Source organism: Pelophylax lessonae, assembly GCF_965119305.1.
Source record: "Pelophylax lessonae genome assembly, chromosome: 1".
Taxonomy (NCBI): Eukaryota; Metazoa; Chordata; class Amphibia; order Anura; family Ranidae; genus Pelophylax; species Pelophylax lessonae.
In genome coordinates this window covers 896,233,835-896,245,437 of record NC_138768.1, presented here as the reverse complement: position 1 = coordinate 896,245,437, position 11,603 = coordinate 896,233,835, and positions in this window count along the sequence as shown.

Here is an 11,603-nt window from a genome sequence, read left to right as displayed (position 1 = left end):
AGAAAACCAGGTGACGATGGAATCCCTGTCAGTGGATATTTAAGGTAAGCCTATCATAATGTCCTAGTAGGTATGCGATTTTTCCGCTCCTCTCCATCAGTGTTTCATTATAGGGGGTTGATCAGAAAGGTTGCTGCGGATATACGAGGGAACTCTGAGTATGGGCGGGTGGGAATACCCTGCCATCTTGTTGTAACCTGCAGTACTCTATGCAATGGGTTAAAAAGAACCTGTTTAGACAGTCCTACAACTCACTTGTAAAGAGAAGGCTAGTTTTAGTTTTCTATGGGATTAGTAGAGAGGCCTGTTTACTATGACATTCATAGTAAATGCCTATCAAAATGCTTCCCTGCTGTCCTTGCTGAGTTCTTACCTGCTGTCCCGTCTGTGTGCTTCGGCTCAACTGTCAAAGGGGAAAGAAGGTATACCTCTTTTAACGGAGGACAGACAGAAGGACCTGTTCGCCCAAAGCATGTTTAACGGGGTGGACAAGTGCAGGCGTTAGGATATGCTCAAGTTCCCAAGCTTCTTCCTGGCCGGCTTGGTATGGCAATCTTGGAACAGATCTAATTCCCAGGATTTCTCCAAATGCCAAGCCGAACTCCTGGAAGTGAGGATCAACCACTTTTTTTTAATCCATAGATATAGTATGTGTTTTTAATCCATATATAGTATTGTTTTTTTAATCCATGCATATAGTATGTTTTTTTTAATCCATATATATAGTATGTTTTTTTAATCCATATATATAGTATGTTTTTTTTAATCCATATATATATAGTATGTTATTTTTTTTAATCCACATATATATATATATATATATATATATATATATATATATATATATATATATATATATATATAGTATGTTATTGCACGGCGCAATACAACAGTACGCAATGGGTGTATGTCACTGTAATATATGCGGACAGGGCAGTAATGAACTCTTTTGTCCCCTAAATAGTTTTTTTTATTGCACAGCGCAATACAACAGTATGCAGTGGGTGTATCTCACTATAATGTATGAATAAAAAACTCAAATATAATTTTGCTACCTAAATACTATAAAATAATTATTTTCCCCTCACATTGGTGCTTTTTGAACAGGAGGTTAGAAAAGAAATGTCTGTCTGACATACAGTCTTTAAAGTTAAATATGAAGGAAAAAAAATGTATCTCTCCCTCCTGGCAAAAACATCGTTCACTGCATTCCACAAAATCAAATCAATGTAGATCGCTGTATGATAAAACAGATTGTTCCTCCTATACTTTCCCTACAAGCAGTTTCTCCAGCCTCGCCCTATAGTAAAGTCCTATCCGTCCCTCAGCAGCAGCAGTCAGGAACCTCTCCCTAGTATAGTATTAGCAGAGTGACGCAGGGCACTGTGTGACTCCAGCTTATATAGAGTCTGGGTCACATGCTGCACTGGCCTATCACAGCCATACCATTACTAGACACGGCACACTAGTTAAATGCTTGCGGATTGGCTGTTTAAAGTGTACCATTAAAACCGAGCCAAAACATTAAAATCATGTTACCGAACAACGGACAGTACCCGAACATACAGTGAAATGTTCGGGTCCGGGTGCTGAATACCCAAAAGTCCGGTACAAACAATACAGTCCGGGTTCGCTCAACCCTAGTTATCATGAATTTACATCACTGGACAGGGTTATCAACAATTGGCATCGCTGGACGGCGTTAGCAATAATTTACATTGCTGGGCGGCATTATCAGCAATTTACATTACTTGACGGCGTTCTAAAAAATTTACATCGCTGGACCACGTTATCAGTAATTGGCATCGCTGGACGGAGTTATTAATAATTTACATCGCTGGATGGCATTCTTAACAATTTACATCGCTGGACCGCTTTATCAACAATTTACATCGCTGGACGGTGTTATCAATAATTGGCATTGATGAACGGCATTATGAACAATTTACATCGCTGGACGGCGTCATCAACAATTTACATCTCTGGACGGCGTTATTAATAATTTGCATCAATGGACGGCGTTATCAACAATTTACATCACTGGACGGCATTTCCAAAAATTTACATAGCTAGACAGCGTTATCGGTTTACAGCGCTGGACGGCATTATTAGCAATTTACATCTTTTTCAAATAAATTGCATTAATGGATGGCATTATCAAGAATTTACATTGCTGGAGGGAATCATCATAATTTACATTGCTGGACGACGTTAACAACAATTGGCTTCGCTGGACAGCATTATCAACAATCTTGGGTTCCCAAGCTTCTTCCTGGCCGGCTTGGTATGGCAATCTTGGGACAGATCTATTTCCCAGGATTTCTCCAAATGCCAAGCCGACCTTATCTAGGCAAAGACCAACCTCTTTTGCTGGATTGTCTCCATTCAAGTGACCAGAGCTTGCAAACCTGGAAAGAAAACCAGGTGACGATGGAATCCCTGTCAGTGGATATTTAAGGTAAGCCTATCATAATGTGCTAGTAGGTATGCGATTTTGCCGCTTCTCTCCCTCAGTTTTCCATTATAGGGGGTTGATCAGAAAGGTTGCTGCGGATATAAGAGGAAACTCTGAGTATGGGCGGGTGGGAATACCCTGCCATCTTGTTGTAACCTGCAGTACTCTGTGCAATGGGTTAAAAAGAACCTGTTTAGACAGTCCTACAACTCACTTGTAAAGAGAAGGCTAGTTTTAGTTTTCTATGGGATTAGTAGAGAGGCCTGTTTACTATGACATTCATAGTAAATGCCTATCAAAATGCTTCCCTGCTGTCCTTGCTGAGTTCTTACCTGCTGTCCCGTCTGTGTGCTTCGGCTCAACTGTCAAAGGGGAAAGAAGGTATACCTCTTTTAACGGAGGACAGACAGAAGGACCTGTTCGCCCAAAGCACGTTTAATGGGGAGGACAAGTGCAGGCGTTAGGATATGCTCAAGTTCCCAAGCTTCTTCCTGGCCGGCTTGGTATGGCAATCTTGGAACAGATCTAATTCCCAGGATTTCTCCAAATGCCAAGCCGACCTCCTGGAAGTGAGGATCAACCACTTTTTTTAATCCATAGATATAGTATGTGTTTTCAATCCATATATATAGTATTGTTTTTTTAATCCATACATATAGTATGTTTTTTTAATCCATATATATAGTATGTTTTTTTAATCTATATATATATAGTATGTTTTTATTTAATCTATATATATATATTAGGGCTGGGGAATATAATCGAAAGATCGATGCATCGCGATTCGACCCTTCGCGATTCTGCATCGATGCGGGCTGCCGGCATAATCGATTATACGAAGTGACGTCATCAGCCGCGGCCACGCCCTATCGCGCAAGGGGAAAAAAAAATCGCAAGATCGGCAGCTGATTGGTGGGTTAGTGGCGGGAGCTTAATAAAAAGGCTCCGCCCCTCCCCTTCCGTCTCTTTGACCCAGGCCGAGGCGCAGCAAGACATCCCCCGCGTGTATCGGCGTCCCAACTGCGGCCTTGCAGAAGCCAGCCAGCCAGCCATCCAAGCCAGAAGCCACCAGTCCAGTGAGTCCACAGACAGGAGCGAGGAGCCCCAAGTGCGTCCCCATCGCAGCCAGCCAGCGCCACCAGCCTCACCTCACCTCACCGTAGCCGACAGGCCCTGGAGGCCCAGCCGCCACGCCACTGCCAGTGATGCCAACCGCCCGTCACAATGCCCAGAGAGCAGCACAGCACCTGTCTCCTCTGCAATGCAGTGCACAACAACCCACACAGTCACACAGCAGGTATGTCTGAACAAATTGTGTAATCATTCATGGGGGTCTTTCGTCTGTATGTCTGGGGGATGTCTGTGATGGGGGGGGCCTGGGACAGGGGACGGTCGGTCGGGGCCCGGGGGTACTTATCTGCTGTGGCAGTCTGGCAGCCAGGGGGGTCAGTCAGTGTCAGTGGGGGCCTGTGGGGGTCTCTGTCAGTGTCAGTCAGCTATGGGGGTCTGGGCAAGGGGGGGACTCACTTAGTGTTTGTCAGTGCTGTGGGGGATTGGGGAAGGTGTGGGGGGACATCCAGGTCTCTGTCAGTGTGGGGGTCTGGGCAAGAGGGGGGACTCACTCTCAGTGTTTGTCAGTGCTGTGGGGGATTGGGGAAGGTGTGGGACTGAAGTTCTAGGTCTCTGTGTCAGTGTGGGGGTCTGGGCAAGGGGGGGGGACTCACTCACTCTCAGTGTTTGTCAGTGCTGTGGGGGATTGGGGAAGGTGTGGGACATCCACCCAGGTCTCTGTCAGTGTGTCAGGCTGCAGTCAGCTCAGCTGTGGGGGGAGGGGGGTCTCTGTAAGTGTCACTGTCACAGGCAGCTGTGATGATATACTCTGTCAAGGGTTTTCCTTCCTGTAATGGTGGCTTTGGCTTGGCTTCAGTTGGGTTTAATCGTGGTTAGAGACTGTGACAGAGACTGTCTGCAGGACAGGTAACGTTTTCTGTAAAGTAAGTGACATAAAAGTGACATAAGTGAATTGATAAGCTTAAAGCTTATATTTGTAATTCCCCTCTAGCAGCCAATCCATCAACTCACTTGAGTTGACTGGAAGTTGCAGAGGGAAACAAACATCACGGTGAACATGGAAGTTATGCAGCAGTTCACTATTGCCAGGTTCACCCTTGATGTTTGCTACTAGTCAGGAAGTGCTCTGTTTTGTAGAGGACAGGTTATGGCACACCTGGAATTTATTGCAATGCATATTCACATCAAAGTATTTATATATAATGTTTTGTGGGAATTTATGATGACCATTTTCACAAGAATATTAGCTTGGCTGGCTGGCTGGCTTCTTCTATCTTGGCTTGCCTTAAAGTACAACTATAGGCCAAACTTTATCCATAATCCAAAAAGTTTTGCCTTTAGTTGTACTTTAAATGGTGGTAGGCCTGGCTGTGGCTTATATTAATATTTTCTTTTATGAAGCAGTAAACTGCACTACTACAGTTTTTTACTAATTTTACTGTTACTTATAGTAAAATACTAGTGTTGTTGTCTGTCTCTGCTATGCTGTTTGCATTTTCAGACCTTCCTATATGTTTGCAGTGCAAGTGCACTAAAGTATGCAGGGCTTGCAGGCCATGACAGGGTCCAGGAAAGTGTCCTTTGAAGCAAATGAAAATAAAAAGGATTCTTTTATTTGTGACTGCTTGATTGTTTGTTTTTTTTTTTATAAAGTTTTGAAAACCAGTGGGCTGGGCATGGGCATTGGGCAGTAATCGTGATGCATCGCGGAATCGTATCGAATCGCGACCCTAATAATCGTAATCTTATCGAATCGTGAGGTAAGTGAAGATGCACAGCCCTAATATATATGTATAGTATGTTTTTTTTAAATCCATATATATAGTATGTTTTTTAATCCATATATATAGTATGTTTTTTTTAATCTACATACATATATATATATATATATATATATATATATATATAGCATGTTTTTATTTAATATATATATATATATAGTATGTTTTTTTTTAATCCATATATATAGTATGTTATTGCACGGCGCAATACAACAGTACGCAATGGGTTTATGTCACTGTAACATATGCAGACAGGGCCGCAATTTACTTTTTTTGTCCCCTAAATCGTTTTCTTTTTATTGCAAGGCGCAATTCAACAGTATGCAATGGGTGTATCTCACTGTAACATATGCAGACAGTGCCACAATAAACTTTTGTCCCCTAAATAGTTTTTCTTATTGCACGGCGCCATGCCACAGTATGCAATGGGTGTATGTCACTGTCATATATGCGGACAGGGCAGTAATAAACTCTTTTGTCCCCTAAATAGTTTTTTTTTATTGCACAGCGCAATACAACAGTATGCAATGGGTGTATCTCACTATAATGTATGAATAAAAAACTGAAATATAATTTTTCTACCTAAATACTGTAAAATAATTATTTTCCCCTCACATTGGTGCTTTTTGAACAGGAGGTTAGAAAAGAAATGTCTGTCTGACATACAGTCTTTAAAGTTAAATATGAAGGAAAAAATGTTTTTTTTCTTTTTTAAATGCAGATTAAGCACACACATATGCACTGAGGTTGCATGAAATGTGCAGCACCGCATGCCTAACAGACTGATAAAAGTTTTTTTGTTTCTCCCTTCTCCTCCTCACTTGGCTCCTCACTTGGCTCAGGTCAGGGCATAAAGATTGTTCTACTGCACCCCCACACAATACAATCAATGTAGATCGTTGTCTGATTAAAGCAGATTGTTCCTCCTATGCTTACCCTACAAGCAATTTCTCCAGCCTCGCCCTATAGTAAAGTCCTATCTGTCCCTCAGCAGCAGCAGTCAGGAACCTCTCCCTAGTATAGTATTAGCAGAGTGACGCAGGGCACTGTGTGACTCCAGCTTATATAGAGTCTGGGTCACATGCTGCACTGGCCTATCACAGCCATACCATTACTAGACATGGCTGTGATGGCTTCTAGGGCACACTAGTTAAACGCTTGCGGATTGGCTGTTGAAAGCGCACCATTAAAACGGCGCCAAAACATTAAAATCATGTTACCGAACAACGGACAGTACCCGAACATAGAGTGAAATGTTCGGGTCCGGGTACTGAATACCCAAAAGTCCGGTACAAACAATACAGTCCGGGATCGCTCAACCCTAGTTATCATGAATTTACATCACTGGACAGGGTTATCAACAACTGGCATCGCTGGACGGCGTTACCGATAATTGGCATCGCTGGACGGCGTTATAAACAATTTTCATCGCTGGACAGCGTAAATAACAATTTATATCGCTGAATGGCATTATCAATAATTTACTTTGCTGGACAGCGTTATCGACAGTTTTTATCGCTGGATGGCGTCATCAACAGTTTTTATCGCTGGGTGGCGTTATCAATAATTGGCATCACTGGATGCCGTTATCAGCAATTTACATCGCATGATGGCGTTATCAACAATTTATATCGTTGGACAGCGTCATCAGCAATTTACATCACTGGAGGGCGTTATCAATAATTTACGTTGCTGGACGGCGTTATCAATAATTGGCATTGATGAACGGCATTATCAACAATTTACATCGCTGGACGGCGTCATCAACAATTTACATCGCTGGACGGCGTTATCAACAATTTACATAACTGGACGGCATTTTCAAAAATTGACATCGCTAGGCAGCTTTATGGGTTTACAGCGCTGGACGGCATTATTAGCAATTTACATCTTTTGACATCCTTATCAAACATTTACATTGCTGGACGGCGTTATCAGGAATTTACATCGCTAGACAGCGTTATCGGTTTAAATCGCCGGACGGCATTATCAGCAATTTACATCTTTGGACGCCGTTATCAAAAATTTACATCGCTGGACGGCTCTATCAATAATTGGCATTGCTGGACAGCGTTATCAACAATTTACATTGCTGGACGGCGTTATTAGCATTTTACATCTCTAGACGGCGTTTTCAATAAATTGCATTAATGGATGGCATTATCAAGAATTTACATTGCTGGAGGGAATTAGCAATAATTTACATTGCTGGACGACGTTAACAACAATTGGCTTCGCTGGACAGCATTATCAACAATCTTGGGTTCCCAAGCTTCTTCCTGGCCGGCTTGGTATGGCAATCTTGGGACAGATCTATTTCCCAGGATATCTCCAAATGTCAAGCCGACCTCCTCTAGGCGAGGACCAACCACTTTTGCTGGATTGTCGCCATTCAAGTGACCAGAGCTTGCAAACCTGGAAAGAAAACCAGGTGACGATGGAATCCCTGTCAGTGGATATTTAAGGTAAGCCTATCATAATGTGCTAGTAGGTATGCGATTTTTCCGCTCCTCTCCCTCAGTGTTTCATTATAGGGGGTTGATCAGAAAGGTTGCTGTGGATATACGAGGGAACTCGGAGTATGGGCGGGTGGGAATACCCTGCCATCTTGTTGTAACCTGCAGTACTCTGTGCAATGGGTTAAAAAGAACCTGTTTAGACAGTCCTACAACTGACTTGAGTTGGCTAGTTTTAGTTTTCTATGGGATTAGTAGAGAGGCCTGTTTACTATGACATTCATAGTAAATGCCTATCAAAATGCTTCCCTGCTGTCCTTGCTGAGTTCTTACCTGCTGTCCCGTCTGTGTGCTAAGGCTCAACTGTCAAAGGGGAAAGAAGGTATACCTCTTTTAACGGAGGACAGACAGAAGGACCTGTTCGCCCAAAGCACGTTTAACGGGGTGGACAAGTGCAGGCGTTAGGATATGCTCAAGTTCCCAAGCTTCTTCCTGGCCGGCTTGGTATGGCAATCTTGGAACAGATCTAATTCCCAGGATTTCTCCAAATGCCAAGCCGAACTCCTGGAAGTGAGGATCAACCACTTTTTTTTAATCCATAGATATAGTATGTGTTTTTAATCCATAGATATAGTATTGTTTTTTTAATCCATGCATATAGTATGTTTTTTTTAATCCATATATATAGTATGTTTTTTTAATCCATATATATAGTATGTTTTTTTTAATCCATATATATATATATATAGTATGTTATTTTTTTTAATCCACATATATATATATATATATATATATATATATATATATATATATATATATATATATATATATATATATAGTATGTTATTGCACGGCGCAATACAACAGTACGCAATGGGTTTATGTCACTGTAATATATGCAGACCGGGCCGCAATTAACTTTTTTTTGTCCCCTAAATCGTTTTCTTTTTATTGCAAGGCGCAATTCAACAGTATGCAATGGGTGTATCTCACTGTAACATATGCGGACAGGGCCGCAATAAACTTTTGTCCCCTAAATAGTTTTTTTATTGCACGGCACAATACCACAGTATGCAATGGGTGTATGCCACTGTAATATATGCGGACAGGGCAGTAATGAACTCTTTTGTCCCCTAAATAGTTTTTTTTATTGCACAGTGCAATACAACAGTATGCAGTGGGTGTATCTCACTATAATGTATGAATAAAAAACTCAAATATAATTTTTCTACCTAAATACTATAAAATAATTATTTTCCCCTCACATTGGTGCTTTTTGAACAGGAGGTTAGAAAAGAAATGTCTGTCTGACATACAGTCTTTAAAGTTAAATATGAAGGAAAAAAAATGTATCTCTCCCTCCTGGCAAAAACATCGTTCACTGCATCCCACAAAATCAAATCAATGTAGATCGCTGTATGATATAGCAGATTGTTCCTCCTATGCTTTCCCTACAAGCAGTTTCTCCAGCCTCGCCCTATAGTAAAGTCCTATCCGTCCCTCTGCAGCAGCAGTCAGGAACCTCTCCCTAGTATAGTATTAGCAGAGTGACGCAGGGCACTGTGTGACTCCAGCTTATATAGAGTCTGGGTCACATGCTGCACTGGCCTATCACAGCCATACCATTACTAGACATGGCTGTGATGGCTTCTAGGGCACACTAGTTAAACGCTTGCTGATTGGCTGTTGAAAGTGCGCCATTAAAACCGCGCCAAAACATTAAAATCACGTTACCGAACAACGGACAGTACCCGAACATACAGTGAAATGTTCGAGTCCGGTACGTTATCATGAATTTACATCACGTGACAGGGTTATCAACAATTGGCATCGCTGGACGGCGTTATCAATAATTTACATCGCTGGACGGCATTATCAGCAATTTACATCACTTGACGGCGTTATAAAAAATTTACATCGCTGGACGGCTTTATAAAAAATTTACATCGCTGGACGGCGTTATCAGTAATTGGCATCGCTTAACGGAGTTATCAATAATTTACATCGCTGGATGGCGTTCTTAACAATTTACATCGCTTTACGGAGTTATCAATAATTGACATCGCTGGACGGCGTTATCAATAATTTACATAGCTTTACAGAGTTATCAATAATTGGTATCGCTGGATGGCGCTATCAATAATTTACATTGTGGGACCATCGCTGGACGGCGTTATTTATAAATGGCATCGCTGGATGGCGTTATCAACAATTTACATCGCTGGATGGCATTATCAACAATTTACATCACTGGACGGCATTATCAGCAATTTACATAGCTGGACGGCCTTATCAATTTACAATGCTGGATGGTGTTATCAATAATTTAAATCGCTGGACGGCGTTATCAATAATTGACATCGCTGGGCGGCATTATAAGCTATTGGCATCATGTCCAGAATATTTCATGTTTATGCATTTGATGAGCATTGTCAGGAATGGGCCAGTTTTTTTATTTTAGGTTGTGTCGGACCCTCTTATATGGAGGTTGAAGGTTTGTACTTTTATTAGGCGTGTGTTGGACTGGCTATAGGGGAGGTTGGAGGCCAGTGTTTTTCTTTTTAGGTGTCTTAGACCCTCTATATGAAGGTTGAATGTTTGAACTTTTATTAGGCGTGTGTTGGACTGGTTATAGGGGAGGTTGGAGGCCAGTAATTTTTTAGGTGTGTTTGACCCTCTATATGGAGGTTGAAGGTTTGTACTTTTACTACGCGTGTGTTGGTCTGGCTAGGAGAAAAGGACTAAGCAGAGGGCATACATGACTGGGTGAAAGGGGAATCGTGACTAAAAGGTCAAGTGGGAGATAAAAGTAGGTGATCTGTTAGGGGGTTCTTACCTTATTGGTCAGTTGTCCAGGCAGGAGGTGGAAATGTTAAAATATAGGTTCAGGGTAGGAGGGGTCAGGTCAATCTTGAAGGAGAAAGCGTGGAAGAAAGTCTGTGTGTCCGGCTGCTGCGTCTCTGCTTGGATCTGCAAATAGAGAGGGAGATGAGTGAGTTAGATGACCTGCTGTCCCGTCTCAGGGATTTTGCTGCGGTGCATGGCTCAGACTGGGTGCAGGGACAGGTGGCCAGCACCCTGCAGGGGGCCGGGGAGGGCCCCTCGCAATTGAGGCCTTCCTCCACACGTGCTCGGAGGTCCAGGCCTCCGGAGCGCTTTAGCCCGGATCGGGCCCCCAGGGCTCAGCGTCGCCATGGGAGCCCCAATAGGGACCCTTCAGCACCCCTGCGAAGCGTGTGCCTGCTTCTGCGGGAGGGGAAGCTGGGAGGAATCCCCTTTCTGGACGGAGCCCATGGGGGAGGGACACTCACCTTGCTACAGCCCGGGTCCCTTCCTCCATCAACTTGCATCCGGACGGTGCGGCGGGTGTCCCTGGCGATGTTCCAGTCGGGACACCTGCTCGGCGGGGGAGAGATGGTGCTGCGGGTGCCGGCCTGCGGCCTGGTGCGGCCGGGGGCCCCATCCCTGATCGTGTGGGACATCGAGTGAGTGGGGGGAGCCGATCGGGTACCCTGCAGCCGGCATTGAGGACCTCCAGGCCTGCTCCTAGGCCTGGGAGAGTGGTGGATGTGGAGGAGAGTAGGGCACGCGCTGATGACGTCACCGGGAGGCGCGGCTTCGGCTTAAAGGGACCACGTCTGCAGCAGCCTGCTTCCACAGGATTGAGCTCCAGGCTGTCTGTGAAGAGGAGATCCGTCCAGAGGAGGGGGAAGCCGGCGTCGGCAGAGGTTCCGGTCCACAATCCAGAGGTCGTCCGTTCGGAAGGAGAGGTCAGCAGCTCGGAGGACAGAGAAGTGGTGGATGCTGTTCCTGTCATGGCGGGGGATGCCAGAGTGGCGG